General features: G+C 39.7%; 1 protein-coding gene across 1 annotated transcript in view; it reads left to right on the forward strand.

Annotated features, from left to right (window-relative positions):
* Nucleotides 1-25093, forward strand: part of WASHC3 (WASH complex subunit 3) — a 57101-nt gene that overhangs the window by 19259 nt on the left and 12749 nt on the right. The gene's annotated exons all lie outside the window — the stretch shown is intronic.

Genomic DNA, 25093 nt, shown 5'->3' on the forward strand with positions numbered 1-25093 from the left:
ATTTAGGAAATAGAGTTTTTGCTAATCAAGCTCTTGTATGATCCAGTATATGAGCTTGTACTTGAAAGTTGGCTACTTTGGGGATATGCTGTTCCCTGTATATTGATATGTAGAAATACCTTTTGGTGCTTCATTGCCATTTTCTGTCCTTATCTGTGGAATCAGAAGTTGTAGTGAAGTGGACGCTATGCTTGGGAGGAATACTTACTAGAAAGAGCATGCATCTGAGTGCTTGAAAGGACGGATCAGAAGAAAGAGATCTGGGAGTATTTTTTTACATTTATATGAACAGTACTTTATGTGAGATGCTTTCTGTCACCAGTTTAACAAATGTTACCATCCATGTTACCTGTAGTGGTGAGAATTTGAGTACACTTGAATTACCCTGCTCTTAAGGGTTGAACAGTGGAAAAAAATTACAAGGCCTGTTATAAATGATAACTCTCCTAAGAACGGTGATTATCCTTTTTGCTTTTAAACACGTGACCTCTAATGTTGCATTGACTTTACACTTCCAACAGAGTTCATAATCCACATATGATTTCTTGTAGCACATTTTACACCGTTTTTCAGAGGTATGGACAATCTCTCCCCAGTGATAGTTAAACTGTTCACAATTAATGTCTTACATTGTTGATTTCTCCATACTGATTTCCAACAGCCCTTTGAAAAGTTTTGCATGCTGACATGATCCTTTGATCTTCTGTATCCAGTTTTAAAATAGAGTAGAAGTAGAGAGGGGGATGAACAGAGAAAATGAGGAGTGTCTGTTTGTCTCAGTTTTATCATTTGCTATTTCCTCAGTGCAGTGAATTTAGTGACTGCCAAATAATAACAATGGAGATTTTTTTCCAAGAAACCTTGAACAACATTGTCTTGTTTACCCAGCGTGATGCCTGGCATCATCAAAGGCAAAAGGTGAAATAGGTGGCAGCCAATATTTTTTTTAAATAATTGATTGGGTGAAGAATGGTTCATAATGCTTTATGATGTGTTTGGTGGATTTTAGAGAACTGGTGTCAAAAGCTTGCCTGCACAAAAGCATCTGATTTATCAAGAAGACCATTACAAAGCAGCTGAGTACAGTTAAAATACCATGGGTGGGGAGTGATTATTAGCTTTTTTTTTACTGTGACTTCTCTTTACTCTGACTGTGCTTTTGTGTCTACCTCCTCTTCTGCTGTAAATGTTAAGCTTTGTAATTGTTATTCCATCCTTCTGCCATCCTTGCTTTTCAAACATTGCTGAGCTGACCTATTCTGGTAGAATATCAAAATTGAGATCCCTAAAGGTTTGATGAAAATAAGTAGGTGGGTAGGTGAGAGAGAACATAATAGCAATAAAGGCTGCTTCCCTGGCTCGATCCTTAAGCCATCTTGGGCCCCAACTTGTCTATATCAGAAAGAGGTGTTGTAAAGCACCATGTATGTGCCTCCTCTAAGGCCAGACTTTCTCATCTGCCAGAAACTTTTAGACCTCTGCAGGTCTCTAAGGCCTCTCTAGTTGCAGCCCTAACTCAATTCTAGAGTGGCCTCATGGACTTTCTGGCATGGACTTTCTGTCGATAAGCAGAACAGCACCCTACTGATCCATTGCCAGGGGGATTATTACTGGTGGCAGCCAGTCTGTCCAGCAGCTAGAATCTGAGGTTTCTAAGCAGGGTTTCCATTGTATCCAACAGGATTTGTGAGCATGAGGCCGTGGCCTGTAGCCCTGCTATGGGAAATGAACGCTGAAGAGTTTGTTTGCACCTTAGAGTTCAAAGCCAGTCAGGCCCATGTTAGAGCTCAATAGGAAATCAGGTTGTGTTAATTTCCCTGAACTTCTTTCAGCAAGTGCATAGTTACCAGAAAACTTTTCAAAATTTGATTAGTTTGGCTGAAGAGAAATGACATGTTTTGGTGGAGACTGAAGCTTTGGCAGGGAGGACAGAAACAATAAGACAGCTCTCTTCAGGAATTATTTATACTGTGCTCACAAGTGGACCACTCCATGCTAGTGTTTTGTAAGGCAGTCCTCAGAAAATCAAGCAGGAATGATTTGTTTTGCCATTTAAACAGAGCGGGTTGCAAAACACAACTTGTCTTTCTCCTATTCTGGATTTTTTTTTTCCATTTCTATATTGTTTCTGTATCGTCATGCATACACACTGCTCTAGCTGTTTTTTTCCGGAACCTGCCTCTCCTGGGTATCCATCCCTTTGCTCCATGACGTGCTGTTGCCCTCCACAGGATTTCCAGGCATTACAATGAGCCTCAGCCACCAATAGCACAAAGTACAGCTACCCATAGTCAGGCCCCAGCTGGCTACTGCACACTGTGTTTCTAATCTCACCTCTCCCAGGGACTGAATTGCTCAATCTTGCCCAAGTATTTGACTCTGGATTCTTTCATCAGATGCCTTTGTGAGGGCAGTGTGATAAGTAATGGATGCACTGTCAGTCTGGGGAGATTTGTCAGATTATATACAATGGGGTTCTGCTGACCCAATAACCTAACTCCAGGATCCATGAACCACACCTTCTCCCCAGAGAGGCTTCCTTTTTCCTTTTAAAAAATATATTCTGACACATTTTTGGCTATTATATTTTAGTATGTCTCTGTTGGGCATCTTAACTACCATTTTATTCATGTACTGAGCACGCATCAAGCTACAGCCACTATTACTATCACACAATCAAATGTACAACATTGAATGCCATACTTTGGCTGTTTTCCAGCATGCATCCTCATTGCATGAGTCTCTTTATTACACAGGGTCACCTGCCAAGAATATCATGCTGCCATAACAGATTTACAATCAGCAGTCATTTTGCTCTTCCCTTTCAGGTTCCACAGCTGTCAGTTGCATGCAGTTGTCCACCCATCCAGTTTATGTCCTTTCTCCAATAGTACGTGCACTTCATACAGCTAGGGAATAGACAGGATTTCTGATTTTAAGTTTGAATAACAAATTCATTTTAGTACCAGCCTTCATTTAATAGTTTGGCTTGATCTCATTTTTTGTAGCCTACAAATGAAAACAGTGAAATGGGGAGAAAACAAAAACAGTTATTGATCATTAACTAGATTATGGACAAAGTCTTTTTCCATAGATTGAAAATTTTTATTATATAAACTCTTTCACTTCACAAAAATGCATCTAGACATACACAATCTCACGTATACACTCCTGCCTTTCCAACGTGTTTACATTTTTAGTTCCAGTTCACAACACTCTGTCGGTTCCTGAGCAGTGCTCATTCTTTATTTATGCCCAAGACACAAGCAAACAAAATTCCTTCAAACATCTTTCTGAATTAGTGGAGAGATGACAGTGAAAAAAAAAAAAAAAAAAAGCAAAACAATTAAATTCTCTCCCACTTAAATGAAAATTTTACTGAGGCTTGTTTTGTTACATACTGTTATAGTGAAAACAGATGATATTTGAAACTTGGCTTTGAAGCAATCCTCCCTTCAGCCTCCACAGGCAACCAGACATTCCCCCTCTGCACATCACTTCCAACAGCTATTTAGCGCAGAATATTTTCATGTTTATCCTCCAGACAAATTATAATTGCTGATCTTAAGTCATTTGTGTACTAAGAAAACGATGTGTTGTCAACCCCAAATCTCACTACTCTTTATAAATCCTTTCAGAGAGAAATAAGTGAAACGAAGAGAGAATTCATTGCATTACTTCCTTTTCTTTTAAAACATGAGGATGGCTGCAGCAGAATCAGCTCCTCAGTGGAAAGTGCCTCAGTGAGCAACACGTACAATTGACCTGCTCAGGCTCACCCCAAAGAGCTCCGGTGACTTGCGTACTGCCCAGGCAGAGGGAGCTGACACAACTGCTGACGCTGAAAGAGCAGATGTGGGGTATACCTCCCCTAAACTGTGTTCTTAACAAAATGACTGTGAACCATTTATCAAAATGTTTAACTTGTTTTGATAGCTGGACTGAATTGTAAACAAATGGTAACCACATGTTATTTACGGCAATTTTGCTTTGTTTGGTTTTATGACAGCATTTACACAGTGTTTTATGCAACCTTGGTGACCTACATAAGGTTTTGGTCTACAAGTTACACTCTTCTTCTCCAAAAACAAAGAATTAGCAAAATAGATGATGGCAGGGATTGTTTTTAGCCATAGCAGCTGGTAATTTGATGAGGAAAAAGAAGAAAAAAGAAAAAAACAGTAAAATTTGTTTGGTGTTTTCAGAGATCAGAAATTCTCTTTTCTGCTGTCTTGAGGGCCTTTAAAAATAACCAAGCTTGTTTTTGAAGTTCATTAAGTCATGAGGTGATAGCAATACACATTACCACTCCTAATTTCAAGTAATTTCCCCTAATTCCTGCCATCACAAACCATTTCCTGGCTTCTCCTCACCTTGCTCTGAAATGTGTGGGTTTTTTTGGTTTATGGTTTTTTGTTTCTCAAGTTTGGGAAGAACGGGGGAACATTGTGATGAAACCTTCTGTAAAATCACTGAAACCATTACACCACAGTTACAGCTCTGCTCTATTTGTCTTTAGTCACAAGCCAAGATCAGATGGGTCTAGATCAGAAAAGAAGAAACAGGGAAGGGGTAAACCACATAAAAGTTTTTCTCCATCGTAGCACTTCAATTCAAAGGTCCTGGAGGGAAATCACAAATATATTAGCTCAGCCTTGCAAAAATCTTCCCTTAACAAAACAAATGTGAAAATAAATAAATAAACAAATAAGTAAATAGGTATATAAATAAATATTTCCCAAACCAAAACAGTGGGGCATGCAATATCTGAATTATTACATAGTCATGTTGGAAAAGTAGTAGCTGAATAATTTTGTGGCTTGGTGGTTGTTTTCAAGACTGTTTTGTAAAGTTGCATGAGAGGAAACGGAAAACTTGGTTAGGATTTGTAAATAGAAAACATCCTAAGGCTGCTGTCCCTTTCCTCTTCTCCTGGATCATGGAAGCCACCTGTGATTCCGTTTGTAAATGTTCTGTGCTTTGTGCAAATGAAGGAAGAAAGGAAAAAAGAACAATAATTGCTGAACAGAATGCAGGCAATAAATATTTCTGAATGTATTTAATTTTCCAGGAGGGAGGGCTCCATCTTTTTGACCTCTGGTAGATGGGGAGGGGAGAGCTACTGCGGCTTTATGCACCCTTGGCGCCATTTTACTTACCAAGATGACATACTTACACATGAACTGTGGATAAAAGAAACACTTCTTGTAAAATTTCTCAGTGCCACTCTATGACTTCAAAGAGCTACATGCTCAAGGTATTTCAGTGAAAGGCAAAGGATTGAATCACTGACAAAAGCTGTCTTTTGCCCATGGTTAAATCAGTCACAGCTTAAACAAAAGATAAACTTGCAGAGTCTGTCGTAAGAGTCCCTTTCATTCCAAGTACCCAGTTTAATTTCTTGACTCACAGGCTGTCACAGTTTTCATTCCTTGTAATCCTTTTCTGCATGAGCTTCATTTGCATAAACAGTCCCATGGTAATTGTAGTAATGATGTTCAGCTCTCTAAACTGGAGTGTTCATCCATATTGCTCAAAAGTACGTCAGCTCTGACTGTGACTGTGCCACACGCGACCTGAAACTCCTCCTGCTCCATCACCCTGTGATGGTGAGCCTGAGTTTAGTGCTGCAACCTGAGTCGATTTTCAGCTCACGTTTCTTTGATAGGAATGACTGGGTCTCCCAGGGAAGGAAAGAGTGACCATCTGACTCCTTTTACTTCCTCAGAGTCTTTCACAAAACCTCACTACCCTTCCTGGTCACTCCTTTCCATTTTTCCCCTCCTTCTTGGTTCCATTTCTTGAAAATTGGCACAAAAGGATTCATTAAAATTTCAGAGCCACTTAAAGCAGAATTTTAGAGCTGCCATGCTTCAACTCTTGGGGTGAAATGTTCTTGGGTTAGTTTGTTTCTGTCAAGTTTCGTTCAGAACAACTTCTTAAGACAAGTTAAGGAGAAAAAGTCAGTTGTTTTCGTCTGTATTTTTAAAAAATGTATGTTTTTGACAAGATGGAGTCCTCATGTTTAGATCAGAGAGGAGGCCTCTGTCAGGGACCAGAAGGGGCAGGTCTACTTCCCCTAAGGGAGGACGAGCAGGAGCAGAGGCTGGTGGCAAGGCAGGAGCAGGCAAGGGCTGCTCAGTTCCACAGCTCCCAGCGAGGAGAGCAGGAAGGGCCTGGTGGCAGCAGCCAAGATTGACCAAGGGTCCAAAACACCAGGCAAGCCTATAGAGATGAGACAGGTCTGAGGCCAAGCTGAGCCTCCAAGTCAGGATCAGTTCCCCTCAGCTTAAAAGCATCAGAGTGCCATGTACAAAAGCCATAAAATCAATGGGTGCCCCATGCCATTGCCCAGAAAGGAGAATGAACCATGAGGCTCCCTATGGGCATACAGGGCTTAATCATACACTTAAGGCCCAAATCACAGTCTATTTGCAGAGGAGGTTCAGGCTGTACTGTCACACAGGTAGCTTTAAAACTGGCAAATTGCAGCTTGACGTTTATGGGAAAAAACGCATGATGGTTGCAAAGCCCAGTTTTGGCTTGAAATTTTAATACGTATAAGCAGCAGAGACTAAGAGAAAAGGATTGACTCATTCTTCTTGTGTGGGGAAGGATAGTGTGGAAAAGATACCGAATAACACCTAATAAAAAATGGGCAGCAGTGCGTATAAATTAGATGTTGGGAAGAGGGCTGGTAAAGCTTTATTTTTTGGCATTAATAGCACACACCGAAAGGCTGTCTGAGTATTGGAGGGGTTTCTTGAAAGAAAACTGAAAACTCCAATTGTAATAAAAGGAAATGGTTTTCTGACAGAGCAGTAAAAAGGTGCAACAACAGATGCCCTGATAAACATACCTAGTTGCCGCAGGCACCTACAATGCATCCTCTAAACACATTTTCTGGCAGACAAAGTGGAAAAAAAAAAAAAAAAAGGAAAGAAAGAAAAATCTAGGATTAAAGAAAATTGTATCCCACTTTGAAAGTTTGGAGAATGCGTGAATGGTATAAATTGTGTATCTTGGCTATCCCCAAATATATAGGCAGGCACTTGAGGAAATGAGTTAGAACTGCATTTCCTCATAGTCAAAACTCAGTTGCAGCCTTTAGTAAACTTGTATTTTTCCATCTAGCATGGTTAGTGACTTGAATTCTTAATAAAAAAATAAGATATTAACAAGTAATAAAAGACAGAGTGGTGATGTTTGTCTCATACAGTAGCACATTTTCTGTAATTAGTTAGGTGGAAACACAGAGATACTAAAAGTTTTTTTTCCTAAAATCACAACATACAAACTAACAAGCAATCTAATCAAATGACAACCAGAAGGGATTTGTGTCATTCATTTCAGCTTTATGGGGGCACTGGCTTGAGTTCCACAAATGCAAAAATATTAGCCTTTGTGTAGATATTTTGTGTTCAGTGAGTGAATTCCATTTATCTGACAAAATGAATGTTTGAAAGATTTAATGGAAAGATCCAGAAAGAACATTTTTTTTAACCAGTTTTCTGGTTTTGAAAGACTTTAAAGTACTTGGAAGGAGGTATAATTGATTTGTGTGAAACTTTAAAAGAGTAATTTTTGTCACATTTCCTTTGGAATATTATGATTTTTTATGGTCAGTCAAAAATAGTAGCGTAAAGCTGCTAAGATTGCCTTAATGAAGATATAATGTATTTTGCTCTTTTTGTATTACACCGTGAGATGTTTTGGCTTTCTTTTTAACCCCAAATGTCTTAAATTGAAAATAGGAGTCAAGAGACTTGTATTTGTTTTACATATGTAGCTTTTTATATAAATTTATACTTAATCCAGAAGCAGTTTATTACCAAAGAGGACTCAATGGTGAAGAGAATCTGTATTTTATCTCATATTTAAAACACGGAAATAGAAAATATTATGTTATATGATTTTGCCTATTAAAAAAAAAATAAGTCTTGCTAGTTTTTATTAGGATCATCAACATAATATTTGTACCATCTGTTTAGTATCTTTCCTACCATCCTTGCAGTAAAAGGACCAGTACTTGCAAAAGGATGGACTAGGTTGCACCAGAGAAGACATTGCAGATTTGCCAAGTTCTACAGATCATCCTGTTCTTCCCTTTTCTCATCTACATAGAAGATGATTTCTATGTATATGAGAAAGGTTCAAGAAAAAAGTGTGATTACGTAACAGTGTCTTGCAGATATGAATGCTTTGCTTTTTTGACATCACTTGCTCTGATCATACACTCATCATGGCAAGACAGAGAGAGGGCAGCTTAGGCCAGCATGATTAACATTATAAGATCCCATGAAAGTGTGGGTACAGCAGAAAGTGTGAGTTCCCACTCAGGAAAAACTTTGTCCCACATCAGCACATGTACATGTGGCTAGATGGTGACTCCTCCAATAATTTTCTTGGCATCACCTGTTTTAAAATAACAAGCATAATAATACTTAAATTGTTGCAAAAGTGAAGACATGCTACGTAAACACAGATGAACACATCTGACTGCTTCAGTACAGTTCGGCAAACATATGACAAAATATGAAATTCTGAATATCTCAAGAGACAGGAGCTTTTCTGCTGTCAAATCACTGTAAGGAGCTCTAAAAAGATTTAATGTTAAATTTTCAGTTGTGTTTTTGTTAGATGTCCTGACTTGGCAGTGTTCAGTTCCAAAAGTGCCTGGTTTTGGTACAAATGACTCATAAATAAAATCTTACTGTAGAAGCTTAAAAGCTGGCACATAGTTTTCCACAAAGCAAAATCATAAGGAACTTATTCTCAAGTGGTAATATAAACACTAGAGTAAAAGCACAAGGTGACTGGGGGTGGGACAGAGGAGAGTTAATTGCCTTAGTGCAAAAGTCTAAATTTCAATATTTTTTTTTCCTTTTTGCTTCTTTACTGCTTATTTTAAAGGCAACCAGCCCAAAAGTGTTAAAAAATCACATTCAAATAGAACAAATTCAGTGTTTAAAATTTTTGTGTTCCTTTGTTTCAATCACAGACACAGACCTTGGGTCAAGGACTCCTATGGTTAAAGGTACCAAGCAATGTGTCAGACTAGTCAGTAAAAAAGCTTTCCTGATAGGAGGAGAACCAAATTTTGCTGCTTTATGTTAATAAATGAGGACTGAAAACAAGCTCTTACAGAATTTCTGGTTTCCCACATTTCAGACCTTTCCAGACAATTAATGGTTCTCAGACTTCAATTTCTGCTGAAAGTACAAAATTCCAAAACTAAATTTTATATTTTGCAACAATTGCCTCCCATTGATTTAGGTACACCAGAGGCAGGACAAGTACAAGTCCTCATGGAGTGAGGGCTTCAGGGTCACCAGAGCTTGAGCTGAAATTTGGTCTCGTGTGCCAGAACAGGTCTGTGCCCAAGATTTGAAAAGGAGTCATGTTGCTTAGCCACTCTAACTGTTATCAGCAATATACCAAAAACTAAGCAAGCAGGAACAAGAACAGGAGCTTACAAGAGAAATGGTTTCTTGCACACCACATCTACAGTAATGAAGAATGGAAGTTAGGATGAGGACAGCAGCGAAGACTGGCTTGTCTTCAAAGTGTACCACAATAACATCTACTCCGCTTTTGATCTTGCTGTGCTCGGCTCTGACTAATGGTACAAATCTTTATACCAGACTGGAGCCTGCAGGTGCCTGTCCCAGGCACCACTTGCCAAGATTGCTCTGGGGATGGACCCATGCAGCCCTCCCACTGCCTTGCAGCAAGCTGCCCTGTCCTCTGATGCCCACCAGCCATTGCTGGAGCCCAGGCCTGCAGTTTCTTTAAAACCGCAACTGGAACCCTGTTTCAGTGAATTCAGATAAAGTAAATGTAGCGTGGTTCCATCCTTCCTGCTACTGTTGCACTGGGCAAACCTGTCCTCATTCATGTGCCTGCAAAACTTTGAAAAATAACACCACCGGCCTCTAAATTATAAAAGCAAATATTCAGAGAGCAAATTTGCTTTCCAGTCAAATGGAGAGAATTACTCAAATTCTATTTTCTTTTTTTTTTTTTTTTTTTTTTAATTATTGATCTGTCAGCATATTGACGTTTTGGAAATACACTACGTAAAGTTTTGCCCATTATTTTAAATAAATTAAATTAAAATACAGACTGTGTGAAATAGAGCCTGTATTCCCCAGGTAAAGTGTTAGTGCCCCTGGAAAAACATATTATTTCCACATTTCCTGCAGGCAATTTGCAGTAGCTGATTCCATAGTAAGGACAAAAAATACATTTCCTGAACTACATTCTGTAAACCAAACTGAATGCAATACCTAAAGCACTACAAAAAGAACTCGCTTTTCCGAAAAACAATTGAGAGAAAAAATATTCCGAATCAGTGATAATTTTAAAAGTTAAAGCAATGAACTACCGTCAACTTCACAATTTTGTCCTTGCCTGCCAGGAGCTTGGAGTATTGGAGGTCCTGAGGGTGGCCCACAAACTCTTCTTGGGAATCACTTTTCCAAACTGTAACTGAAATTATGGCAATTTATAACTCCAATTTGCCATCTATATAAAAGGCAGAAATGTAATATCACTGCAACTCTTCATGGGTTATTTTTTTTGTACAGGGACAGCTGACATTCTTGTTGTCTCCCTGATGAACGGCTGTGAATGAGTGCAGTGTCTGCAGCTACAGCTGGTTATCGATTTACTTGGATAGGGAAATACTGATGGACTTGACTTTCCTTTGAAACCTGAAGAATGCAAAGTCAGCGTTGTGACAGCTGTGCTTCTGCTCACGTTTTGAACAAACTTTGTTTTGGATTCCTGGGCCTGACTGCTTCTTAGCTATGTATTTATTTTACACTTTAAAGTTCATGTTAGAAGATAGGTGCTCCTGCCTCTTTTTTCAACATTTTGTTATAAACAAATCTCAGCATCATACAAAGTTCATGGAGTTTACAGTTTAATTTTCTTCATTTGTTTGGCCTGTCTCCAGAAAAGAACTAAATACGTTCTTTTAAGTTCTTGCATTTAGGTGTATTCTTTCAGAATGAATGGGCTTTGCTGCCCAGACTGTTGCCATTTGTTTGGAAAAAAAAAAAAAAAAAAGTAATTCCTATAAAGACCAGCTTTATTTCATCTGATGAGGTGTAGCCTGGTGTACAGATAGTTAAGGATAGTGGGATCATCCCAAACTCCCTTACTCCCTGAGAAGACTTTCCTTTGCTTTAATAACCTTGTCTAGTATAGTGTTTTTCTAGTGTACTCTAGTTGAATTCTGCTGACCAAAGGTGCAGATTTCCATGAGGAAAGCTTGTCACCTGTCCTTCTTACAAACTGCTGCAGGAACCAAAGGTTTAGTACTGAACAGTATCAGGTTGCATATAACATAGCCGGAGGGAATTTCTTCATTGCTACTTTCACCATTATGCATCCATACTAAGACCAGGAGATCTGTTTTCTGTGTGGTGGTGTTACTTCTTTCACAGGTGACAACTTAAACCTCATGAACATAAGCAGCAAATGTACTTTGTTCTAAGAGCACAGGAGCATGAGTGCCAACATAAAGCATGCAGAGAACAACCAGGTGGTGAGACCCAGTCAGCACAGGTTTATGAAAGGCAGATCCTGCTTGACTAACCTGAGCTCCTTCTATGATAAGATGATATGCATACTGGATGAGGAAAAGGCTGAGAGTGTTGTTCACTTGGACTTCAGCAAAGTGTTTGATGCTGTTTCCCTCAGACCTCTCCCAGAGAAAGTGGCTGCTGGTGGCTTGGTGGATGTACTGTTGGCTGGGTAAAAAACAGCTGGGGGCTGGGCCCAAAGGGGCCTTGTGAGAGGACTCAGATCCAGTCAGTGGCTGGTCACAAGTGGTGCTCCCCAGGGCTCAGTCTTGGGGACAGTTTTGTTTTATGTTTTTATCAATGTCTTGATGAGGGGATGTAGAGCACCCTCAGTAATTTGGAGATGACACTGAGGTGGGTGGATGCATGGATCTACCTGAGGGTAGGAGGGGTGTGGATGGGACGGGTCTATGGGCCACATCCAACTGTGCCTTCAACAAGGCCAAGTGCCAGGTGCTGCCCCTGGGCCGTAACAACCCCAAGCTTCAGGTTGTACATAAAAGGGTTGTTATAAAGCTGCCCAGCAGACAAGGACCTGGAGGTGTTGGTCAACAGCCACCTGAACATGAGCCAGCAGTGTGTTCAGGTGGCCGGGAAGGCCAGTGGTGTCCTGGCCTGCATCAGCTGTAGCGTGGCCAGCAGGACAAGGGAGGTGACTGTCCCTCTGTGCTTGGCACGGAGGGATTGCACCTCAGGTATTGCCTTCAGCTTTGGGCCCCTCACCACAAGAAGGGTATTGGGTTGCTCAGGAATGTGCAAAGAAGAGCAACGAAGCTAGTGACGGGACTAGAAAATGAGTTATGAGGAGCACCTGGGGGAGCGAGGGCTGTTTAGTCTGGAGAAGAGGAGCTTGAGGGGAGACCCCATCGCTCTCTCCAACTACCTGAAAGGAGGCTGCAGCAAGGAGGTGTCGGTCTCTTTTCTCAGGTGAAAAGTGACAGGGCATGAGGAAATGGCCTCAGGTTGTGCCAGTGAAAGTTTAGATTAGATATCAGGAAAAAATTATTCATGTAAAGGGTGGTTAGGCACTGGAACAGGCTGCCCAGGGAAGTCGTGGAGTTGCCATCTGTGGAAGTATTTAAGAGATGTGTGGATGACATGGACATGGTTTAGCAGTGGATTTGGTAGTTCTAGGTTACGGTTGGACTTGATGATATTCTGGGTCTTTTCCAACCTAAATGATCCTATGATCCTATGAAAGCCTATGGACTGGGTAATGGGGAAGGGAAACTGTACTCTTTGGGATGACCTCCTAAAAAAATGAAAGTGCTTTGAAGCCCATGTTCTTAATAGCCTCCAAGGGCTTCATCTACATGAATACTGAAACCTTGCTGTCCTTAAGAGCTCCAGAAGATGGGATTTATCTGCTTTGGTCCATGCTCTCAAAAGACTTTTCCTAATCTAATACAATCACAGCATAATCTGAGGAGTTTGTTTTTGCCATTTTGCTTGATTTGGGGCCATCTACTCTCTAATTTTCTGTTCCTATGTAGCATAGAATAATTTAAAATACTAGACTGATACAAAGGAGAAAAAAGAAAAAAAAAAAAGAAAAAAGGAAGGAGAAAGTAACCTTTTAGAAAACAAAGACAAATACCAATTGATTTTACATGAGATGCAGAAACATAAGTCATTCAAAAGGATGTTATACAAAGGATAGCTTCAAAACTTTTCACTCAGCAGTCATTGTTCATAAATCTGGATACATGATCCAGGTGATATTTGCATAGGTCTGGTTGCTACCTAATGAGGTAAGACATAGTTTTGAAGTTATTCCAATAACTAGGACAAAGATGAGATCACTTATGCTGACTGGCCTGATGAAGACAGCTGTCTAAGACTTCTACATTTTCAGCTTTATAAATGCTAAAAAATTTTCCCACCAAGTCCGATAGGCATTTTGACACTGTTGTCATAAAGGTATCAGCAAGCTCTTTTGTGAACCGTGAAGTTCTTGGCAGACTGCAATTGAGCACAAAACTAGCTTTGGCTCTGGGTTCTCTTGCAAATTAATATGTTTTTGTCAGTTTTGCTTCACATGAAACACTATTTCTGGATAAGAGATTGAAAATGATAAATCACATGCCAGCTGTAATCAGCTAATGAACTCAGTGTGACAAGGTGGATAGCCCGAGTCTCTTGGTGCCATCCAGCTTGATCTTTGTGACAGCCTGAAAGTACCATTGTATGGTACAGATAGTTCATTCTTCTCAGAAGAAGCTCATGTTTATTTATTATTTTACATCAGTGCATAGAACTCATGGCCAGGCCTACAAACCTAGGCACAACTATAAACACGGATGTATTTGCAGGACAGGAGAAAATTTAGTTAATGCATTCAACTGCTGGACAGGTGTTGACAAACAGAAAAAAACAATCATGGAGACCAGCCCCATCAGCAATGTGCATTCATGGTGAATTTACCTAGTAAGTAGCACCCTAAAAAAGGGTGTCTGTAAACACTGCTGTTTACTTGCCTCATAAGTAACTGTCAACCAAAAATATATTTTTTATTTTTTTTCCCCCTGCAAATGGCTCTCGAAGGCCTTTTCAAGGTAGTAAACACTGAGCAGATAAGCATGGCAGGAACAGAATGTGATTTAAATCCAAGTGGAGTGGAAAGATTCCACAGGATGTCGATGTTTTTGAATAAGCCCTCGAGTAAACATCTTCTTAACACAGTCATTACCAGTTAGCATGGTTGGATCTCGATGTCCTCCTGATGCCAAAAGGAAGGACTCCCAGTCTCTGCTCCTTCTCTCTAATGAATCTGAAAAGGGTGACTGCTAAGCTCAGACTAATTCTCCATCACTCCTAATTGCACCATTATCACCCATAAGGAACCCATTAATGTGGAAGAGGTTTTGAAACCAAAGTCTCCCTTTTCAGAGCCCTGATCTAGGAATGCTTTACGGGTATATGCCAGCTCAAGAATCAGATTCATTTTGGTTCTGGGAACCAAACCACAGCCTCTGAAAAACAATGGAATTCAAGGCTTGTTCCAGAAAGTTAAGCAACAGCCTCAGCTCTTTGCTAAAAGAGGGCTAATAAGGTTTGATGTAACATCAGAGGAGCTAATTCAGATCTAATAACAATAGTTGTTTGTTGAACATTTTAGCCTTAACACAAACAATTTCTCACTTCATAATTTTCCTTCCTAGGGCCTTATTTTGGAATATTATACAGGCAGATGTCCTACTTAACAGGAGACCCCTCATATTCTGCCAATTTCCAGCTATGTTTAAGTATTTATTGATTGAGAACATTTCAACCATTAGGCAAAGAATCCTCTCTTTCTGTGTGGGATGCCAGATGTCAGCTGCAGCATGATCCGCAGAAAGACAAGCTGTCTTACGGCTACCTGGGCAGTAGTATGATGGGATTAGTCATTTCTGCCTTACTTGAAACAGCACTATCCCTATTTAAATGTTAGGAAATAATGAGCTGTATGCTAAGCAGCTTGTTATGCACAGAGTTGAGTGGCAGAGGAAAACTGCAGTTTGCACTGCATCTGCCCAAGAGTTACTGTGAACAATAAGGAAAATCCAAAAAAGCATTGAACACTAAATGATAGCAAGGGAATGGATATTTCAGAACATGACTGGATCTGTATTTCAGGTTAAAGCGGATTCGTTACAGAAACATTTGCTCTCCTCACTGTAACTTTAGATGCAAGAAGTAGTCAGCTCTTCTGACCTTTATAAGCAGCCAGGAAATAGCATAAGCTTAATTCATTTCAGTTTGTTTTAAAATTGCAGTTCTGATAAGGGGTGGAAGGAAAGGTGGGGGGGGAAAGATGACACCAATCTGTATCCTTAAAAAATAAAAAATAAAAACATAAAAAAAAAAAAAAAAGTAAAGGAAAAAAAAAAGTGACAAAAATGGCTAGGTTTCCTGAAAGGAACTTTCATTGGAATTCATGTCCTGTTTAGAGAATCTGCTGTAAACTTCAGCCTCTATAGCTTCCTGTTTACATTCTGCACAGTTCTGGTGTAGCCGTATGTAACTGAAACAAAGCAAGCTCTGTGCATGTGTTATACACAGCACTGGAAGAAACACAAGCTGCAAATGAGGTTGTTTTAAGAACAGGTTTTGTGATTATGCTTTAATTACCAGCGATTCAGCTAGTCTCTGTTCAAATTTGTGCAAATCTCAAATGAGTAAACTGGTTAAAAAAAAATATTTTAAAATCCTAGGAAGTTAAAGGCACTAAAGTGGCCATAAATAAACTCTAAAGGAGAGTAAAACTAGATGTTGAAATACAGACTCCCCAGATATGTTGGACAAGAGCCTACAAAAGCCTTCAAAAGAATTTTCTTCAAAACAGTATGAAAGTTAACAGGAAAATCTCTATAGGAGACTTCATGATAATTATAAAGATGTTGTCTGGCACCTTATGAATAATGTGTTCCCTTGTATAAAGAAAACAACACTGACAATTCACAATAACCCAAAAATAAATGACTGGGACACCAACAAATACATGCTACGGGGTGAGCTCAGATTAGCAGTATTTTATGTCGAACAGTGGTTTAGCTGCAGACTGACAGAGCTACTGCCTGTGCAGCATATCCAGGAGATGAGAATTAATTCCATAGGTTTGGCTGGATGAAGTACAACAGCGCATTTGCTGGATCTTAATGCAGCCCAGGATAAACTGAGATAAGAAGAGCCATCTCCTCCCTTTTCTGCTGGAGCTGCCATCCTCCTTCTGACTGTTGACAGATGCTTTAAGACTTCATTACACACGCTATGATCACTGGTCATTTACCTTGTGGCCCTTCCAGTTGCATCAGCATAGTCCTCACCCCTTTCCTCCCCAGATCAGAACTGGTCCTCAGCTGAGGTTTGTAACTTTGCATCTGCTTTATGTCCAGTTTAACTCATCCCTTCACACCATCCCTACTTAATTTATTGTTGTTGTTGTTGTTATTATGATCCCACTGAGGTTTCTGTTTTCCCACCTTGTCATGCGAGGGGCTCCTGTGCACTCCTTGAGATGTATTTCAGCTACCACTTAGCTGCTGGGCGTGGAGGAGACCTCACAGGCCAGAAATCCTCCTTGCACCTGCAGTGACACCGTTTTCAGATGCTTCCACGCAACACTGGAGACAGGAACAGAGCTCCCCAGACATCTCTCTGTGTGTAACTGACTCCTCTGTTTCATTTCAGAGCTCTCTGTCTCTTCCAGTTTCTCCATTTTGTTGGAAGAAAAAAAAAAAAAAAGAAAAAAAAAACTTTTGAAACTGCCAAACAAGTTGGTGTCACCCCTCCAGAAGCTACATGGGGACCTTTACATGCAAGTATGATTTCCTGATATCCCAAAATCTTCACTGAAAACCCACAGATGGGCAAAATCTTCCTGGCTCTGACCTATCTGCTGCATGTCAACAGCAGGTATCTCCTCTCCAGGTCCTTTGACTGCAGTTACAGGATAACTTCATTCCTGTGAAACCTACCAAGCTCTTGATCTTTAGTATCAGGAAACAGATAACTGGAGAACAAGTGCTTTCTGCTTTCTTTAAGTAATTTGCTGTCATTTAGTATCCCTGATAGTATATTCATTACGTGATAATACAGAGTTCTTTATTTTTTTCCACTGAGGCCAGGGGAAGTGAGGTGTTCATTTCCATCAGCTTTGAGTCAAACCGTCTTAGTCCTACCTTTTCCTTCCCCTATTTTCTTATGTGGGGACTCTCCTCTTTCTTACCTGTTCTCTCAGCTTCTGAACATTAATTCTGTGTCTGAATTTTCCTGTTCTTAGAGCAAGTAACAAAAATGCAGAAGAACTGCCGATTCTTAAAGTTACATAACTTATTGTAAGAGAAAATCACCCATCTCCAGCTGACTTTCAAGAAAATCAGATCACTAATTCTCATCTTGCCGCTAACTGCTCCCATGATTTATGGGGTGCTTTCAATAACCCATCCATGGTACTGCTAGGATTTTGGTTTCTGAGATCTCTGTTTTTCCAGAACCCAGACACACGCACAGAGGCAGCCTGTCTATTCTTTCTAGAAAGGCGGGAGGGACGAGTCCATCACCAGACCTGAGTTGAATGCTTGCTGCCTGCACAGCGCTTTCTGTTTGCTGAATTTAACCAGGTGGTTTGAGAGTCATTCCCTTTTCATCCCATCCCCATATCTAGTAAGACTCAGCAGTCTGCAGGGCTGCATTTTTATTCCACATTCTTATATACATGTATTCTTTTATTTATCTGTTTGTGCATTTGTCCATGTTGAATTTTATCTGACATTGCGACGAAGAGTTTCCAAGCCTGTCTTTGTTTAGTTTCCTTTCACTCCTCTTTTGGCCTAACATTGTTAAATATTTTTGCAACCAGAAGGTATTTTTGGAGTGAATATACTGCCATGACTCTCTGTTTTCAATGGCAATGCTCAGTTCTGGCTGCCATGAGCAGACATAAGATGCCATGTAAAACTGCAAGTTGATTTAAAAAAAAATCTGATTATATAATGTTATACCATTCCTTTTGGTTGAAATTCCAGGAAAGTAGCAATAGGGATTTTGTATTGCCTACCCTAAACAGTAAGCATGTTTAAAATTCAGTTCACGACTAAAAAGCTACACTAATACAATAAAAACGTTCAAATTTTAAAGCTGTTTGGCAAGGAAAGGTACTGAAAAAATGTCAGTTTCGCCCTTTGACAGCACTGGCAATCACCCTCTAAACTCTGCTATAATACTATAATTGCCACGAATATTTGGTGTAAACACTTTTAAACTAAGCAGCCATGCCAGCTGTAGGCAGGATCTTGGTTCAGAGTTGATTTTGGTAGGCAGTCAGGTCAGAGAGCCCGCATGACTTACTACCTGCATAGGTTTAAATTCCCCAGGCATTGCATGGAGACCACAAAATGGAGGAAAGTAAGGCTAATTTGTTGACTGTCATGAAGAAGGATGATTTCTGGAACAGAATCATAGAAACCACATCCTAATACTAACATACTCGGAGAGCTGTTTGCCAATACAATTTGTGTGAATTGAGTATTATGTAACACAGAATGACAGAGGACAAAAGGAGAAATAAGAAATGGCGCCATCTCTGTGCCCCCAAAACCAACACGAACCCGTGCCAATGGAAAGCTTCCACACTCCTGAGAAAATGAGTGCTTTCTGAACCCTGGCTCCCATTTCCTCAGTTGCTTCAAAGGCTGTTACAGCTGCTTGGGGACTTCTCACATCTTGCCACACTGTGATGAGCTCTACACAATAGCTTTTGCACTGAATTTTGAATTAAATTTTATTAGAGACTTAGTCAAAACAACATCCTTTTGCAATCTGTGGTATTGGTATACCTCAGGTTTGAACACTTCATTTTGAACAATCCATTTCCAGTTTTTCAACATGAAAACGTGTTGGGCTTAAGAATCTGGAGTGGAATAAGCAGATAGTTTTAGCACTTGACATCTCCTTCAAACTCCTAACAGAGAAATAATTTCTTTTCCAGACCCACGCCGAGGTTATCCTACTGACTCCAGAAGCTATCCAGAAAACATCCCCAGGCCCCATGGGGATGTTTTGCACTTGCAAAATGTATGCACTTGCAGAGCAGTAGAAATACCAACCATTGAAGCCAGTAAAAGTCTTGTAATGTGATTTTGGTTGATTAGAAGCAAGAAAATTGCTTTTCCTTTAGGCAAAGGTTCATATCTCCTACTGAATTTTAATCTTCAAAGATTACCTAGCTCTCTACAAGAACAGAGTGATATTTCATCAGGAGGAGTTTCTGAACTTTACATTTCCACATTGCAATTAAGAGCAATGGTGAAAATCAGTTCTAAGCAGTAAAGATTTTACACATAAACGTAGTCCAGCTTCAAATCTATATTAAATTCAACTTACAACTTTTTAAGGAAAAAAGAAAAGAAATTATTGTAATATGAAGGACTATCCTGGGGAAGAGAAGAGCAATTGTATAAAGCAATATTTATGGTATTCCCGAAGTAACAATTTTTGACTTTTCCAGGTAACCTATATAGATTAAACCTAGCACAGATTACTAGAAAGAAACACAACCAGCCTGGAAATGCTGGGATGACAATGCCTAGCAGCATAAACCCTTGTTTTGATGCCCCATCGCTGGAAGTGTTTAAAGCCAGGTTGGATGGGGCTTTGAGCAACCTGGCCTAGTGGGAGGTGTCCCTGCCCATGGCAGGGGGGCTGGAACTAGGAGATCTGTAAGGTCCCTTCCAACCCAAAAGACTCTGTGATTCTATGATCATATGATAGGAGTGTAGTCAAGGTCTTTGAAGTATCTATACATTGGATGTTTAGGGGGAAATCTGGTTGAACTGAACAAAAATAATTCCTCTGAATTGTAGTACTGCTCTAGAATTGTATTACACAGTCACCCACAGACAGATAGGAAATAAATAGTTCCATATTCTAGCTAACATGAAGAGATATCTAACAGAACCGTTATGCACAAAGACAGAAGCTAAGACATGTATCTCATTACCAGTGTGATTTCCTTTTTTCCTGGTTAGAATTTCCTTAGCCTTATACAAGACCTTTGAAATTAGCTTCTCTATTGACTTTTGTGTAGTTTCTGCCTTTGCCAAATGAAATGACACAAAACAACCCCCTGTTGCAGAGATGCCCATGTATGCAGCATTGAACATTTGAGCAACCTGCTCTAACCCTCTCATCAGATGATGTCAATCCATGCTGCTGTCTCCCCCTCCCTATAGCCATGACAAAACACTGTTGAATAATTCAAACTGAAAGGAAAAAAAAAAGTCCATGAAAATCACCTAATTTTTTTCAACTATTTAATGCAGTGTATGAGGAAGGAGAGAGACCTTTTTGCATGGAGATGTCAGCTGCTAATCTTTCTAATAAATGTAGAACTACAGAGATATTGTTCCCCAGATTAGAGCTCATGATGAAAGTCCAGATGTTCATCAGAGAAGCCTTCTTTCAAATATAACTTCCACATAATAATTAATTTTATGAGCATGTATGGGGAGAGGAATCATGTTGTTGAGTAAAAGGTTCCATTTGTTAAAGACATCTAGCAATAATAAAGTACTCACATTCTGTTAAAGTATTTTTAATATTTATTTTTAAAAATCCATGCAACACTGTTGATGAGGGTTTTTAGAGGAATACCTACACTCAGTATAGCTTATTTAAGACCAAGAATGCTGAACTTGTATAATTCCAAGTAAATTGATAGATGTTCAGAGGCCTGGATTATTGCTACACTTCACAGAAGACATGCAAAAAATGCTACCCAACTGTTTACTCACTCAATGAAATAACTGAAAACAGACTTTATGTGTAAACAAAAGTGGATTTTGGAAAAACACAGCAGCTGCCTTCAATTTATTTTATTTTATTGTTTTTATTTTATTTTATTATCTGTATTTATTTTTATTTTATTTTATTGTTGGTGTTGTTGGTGATTCGTTTTTTGTTTTTGTTTGTTTGTTTATTTGTTTTACAGCCAAGCTGGTATGTCACTGTTTCTAGGTGCAGAATAGCTGTAATTTTGAAATGTTGAAAGTTTGTCCTTTCTATATTGTTGTGTCATGAAAATAAAATCTCTCTCTTTTTCTGATGCTCTAGTAGAAATGATAGGTACCTGTTAAAACTGTTGAGTAAAATGTACCTTTTTGTAATGGGATAAGAGAAACTTCCCAAAGCAAGTGGCTTCATAACAAAAGCCAAATTGCAACTCGTGCCACTGTTAACTACATCAAGCGGCTCCTTTGGCTTAGCTAAATTAATCTGAATATTGAAATTGCTATGAAACTAGACGTTGCAGTGAAAAATACATTTACTTTGAGGCAGAAAGGGATGACAAGAGAACTTGCATCTGACTTTTTTCCATCGAGGAGTAATAAAAAATCATTTAACTGGCTCTCCAATGACTATTAAAACCAGCTAGAGCTACCTATAAAACTATTGTACTTGCTAGCAACAGTGATAATTTCTCAGTGAACGTGGAAAAACAAACCCTGATCATGTGGTCTTCTACTGCCATCTATTGTGTACATGGAAATATGCACATACCAGAGGTGGAAGTTGCCTGTTTTCCTGTTTTTAATGCAAGACAAGCCCTTTCTGCATCACCTTTCCAATCAGAAAACACAGCCAAATCTCATTTAAAATATCCTCAATCGCTTTTTCTCTTTTTATAAAGTACAGAAATGGTTGTCATTTATGTACTTTGCAGCAACATGCAGCACTCTCACCACTGTCAGGCTTCATTGTGCTAATGCTGTCTGTGCATGTTATGTATGGAGACCACATGGGTGCATGCTCACACACACACAAATGCAGTGAAAGGCAGACCCAGCTGTGATAGCTGTAGCCAAAACTGTGGAAACCTTATAAACGAAAACACACTACAGCTGGCTTATGTTGTGTCCCAGAAGCAACCCTACCCTGTTGATTGTTTCTTCTCTCCAGCATGATTGTAGAATCACAGAATCATCTACGCTGGAAAAGACCGTCAGAATCACCAAGTCCAACCAGCAACTTCACCTACTGAGTCCCACCACTAAACCATGTTCCTGAGTGCCACGTCCACACATCTCTTACACACCTTCAGGAATGGGGACCCCACCACTTCCATGGGCAGCCCATTTCAATTCCTAACCACGCTCTCCATGAGTAACTTCTTCCTAAACTCCACTCTAAACCTCCTCTAATGCAACTTGAGACCGTTTCCTCATGTCCTATCACTTGTCAACATGGTATGTCTAGAAGGCAAGAGGTTAGTAGATCCCAACAACACAAAGTGATATTGAGCACAGTAATTTGCTTCCCTAAGCCAGGTGAGAAAACATTACTCAGGGAAAGTTCCCAGCTTCCTTTTCCAATGCTCAGACCAAGATCTCACATACATAAATTTTGGAGAGCTAAACTTCCTAGCTAGATTGCATTCAGCTCATCGCCAAGTTCATCCAGCCCTCCCTTCTGCTGCTTGCATATTTGCCTTTCTGACGGATTTAGACTTATATTGCACCTAGGTAACCCCTGTATAATATAAAGCACTCCAGAGAGTGAAGGTTTAATCTTTCTGAACATATTGCACAAAAAGCAAAGCTTTTTTTCTTTCCACCAGCCTTTTTATCTGCCTCTGCTGCTGAAGTTTCACTATCTGAGCTCTGAGTGTGAGACTCTCACTCTGTTCACTCCGTAATTTTCTGTGTTTTCTGGAGAGCTCAGGTAATCCATGCTGCAATCAAAATTTTCACATATTGGCATATTTTTTCCTCTTCAGCACTTTCAGGCTAGTTTAATGTTAGTTCTTCTCGCTCCATATGTCTTCTCACATCCAAAATCCCTCTTCGTGCCTGCCACAGGACTCTGGAGCTTGCCTCACAGATTCCCTGTTGGCCTGTTTCCCGCACAGGGATCAGTCTTCCAAGTGAATATCATATTATTTCCTGCTAAGATCTTGTGTGCTGGATCGTTTCTTACAGTTTTCAACTGAGAGCAGCTCCCCAAAAGCTGCGTTGGAGTCCAGTTGCTTTTCTTTGGTCCTGTCATTCCTGCATTCTTTGGCTCCTTTCTTCCTGCCTGTGAATCAAGAGGTCTCCTCATACAGCTGAGACCCTCCTCTAAATGAGGTATTTGTTGTTTTAATGTGCAGATTTCTTCACCACAACTCTGACCAGAGTATTCAATGGATTAAGGTTAAGAGATAGATTAAGGCAGACACCTCTGCTTCTCCCTAAGTGCAAAAGCAGACCTCTTCGACCTGAGGAAAAGGGTGTATGAGCCAACCTCCTCCTGACCTGCAGCCACTGCTGGGCTGTGGGGGCACAGGAGAGTGGAGGAAGGGTTGCTCATCTGCCCGGTGGGGGGACAGGTTGTTCAGCTTCCCCTGGGAAGGAAGGGTCCTCTTCCTTTGGGAAAACAGGCTGAGCAGCTGGATCTGGCCAAGGCAAAGATTGTTGTGCCAGGCTGTGATGTAGCAGTGGAGAACATAAGACACAAGTTGAATGCGAGTGCTGTACAAAACAGACTATTCTCTATTTCTCTGTTTTATCTCTTTTAGGTGATCATGATCCTTAAGGAACTTTCCCTATTTTATTAATATGCCACATGTAAAGCACACATGGAACAAGCAACCACATTTTAACAGGCAATGTGGAACAATGCTGCTGTTGATTAAACTTGATTACTCTATAATTTGGCTAGAAGAGACTTTCTTTCTTTTTCTTTTTTTCTTTTTTTTCTTTTCTTTTCTTTTCTTTTCTTTTCTTTTCTTTTCTTTTCTTTTCTTTTCTTTTCTTTTCTTTTCTTTTCTTTTCTTTTCTTTTCTTTTCTCTTTTTTTTCTTTTCTCTTTTCTTTTCTTTTCTTTCTTTTCTCTTTTCTCTTTTCTCTTTTCTCTTTTCTCTTTTCTCTTTTCTTTTTTCTTTTTTCTTTTTTCTTTTCTTTTCTTTTCTTTTCTTTTCTTTTCTTTTCTTTTCTTTTCTTTTCTTTTCTTTTCTTTTCTTTTCTTTTCTTTTCTTTTCTTTTCTTTTCTTTTCTTTTCTTTTCTTCTTTTAAGTTCTTTTAAGTTCTTTTCAAGTTCTTTTAAATTGTTCTGAACTGTACTAATATGCACAATTGAAATATCATGCTTGAGACTCTGGTGCAAGATGGTATTACTTTATTTTTTTTTTCTCATTGTAACCCAGGGTAGGAAAGGGCTTGCATGGAGCAATTTTTATTAACACATACTGGGAGTACCAGCTTATTTTGTTGCAGAGGTTCAATACACTGTGTAAGGTGTATGTCTGGGAACTGCTGTGACAAACCAGTTCCATCTGAGGGAAGCTGGTGGAAGCCTTAGCAAAAGTCTCTGAAAACTTTTTGACAGGAGATCACAAATCTCCTTGAAGAGTCTTGGCAGCTGTCCAGCTGGAAATAATATGAACTGTGTGAAAAATATCTTTTCAGAGCTGCAAGGTAAAAGTGGAAAAAGACTCACTTTTAATTCAGAGTGTTAAGCAGGGAAGAGTTCTGGAAGAGAACTGAGGTTAAAGATTTAGATTAGACATTAGGAAGAAATTCTTCACTCAGAGGATGGTGAGGCATTGCAACAGGCTGCCCAGAGAAGTTGTGGATGCCCCATCCCTGGAGGTGTTCAAGGCCAAAATGGATGGGGCTTTGGGCAACCTGGTCTGGTGGGAGGTGTCCCTGCCTGTGGCGGGGAGGGGGGGGGGCGGGGTGGAACTAGGTGATCTTTAAGGTCCCTTTCAACCCAAACCTTTCGATGATTAGCATTTGATTGTAACAATTTAAATAGCATTATTTAACAAGACTCATCCACAGCTAAAATGATACAACTTGGTAGAAGAAAATTTTTTGAATTGCTTGCAACATGTCTACTTACACCGGAACTGAAAAAATATTAAGATCTTGAGTGAAAAGGTGCCTGGAGCCGGAGAATAATCAAAGAATGTTCAATAGCTGTTCACTGCACAAATGAAAAGGTGACTATCCATTGTCTGCAACTGCATGTTGATGTATGTTG

Source organism: Anas platyrhynchos, chromosome 1 (genome assembly GCF_047663525.1).
Source record: "Anas platyrhynchos isolate ZD024472 breed Pekin duck chromosome 1, IASCAAS_PekinDuck_T2T, whole genome shotgun sequence".
NCBI lineage: Eukaryota > Metazoa > Chordata > Aves > Anseriformes > Anatidae > Anas > Anas platyrhynchos.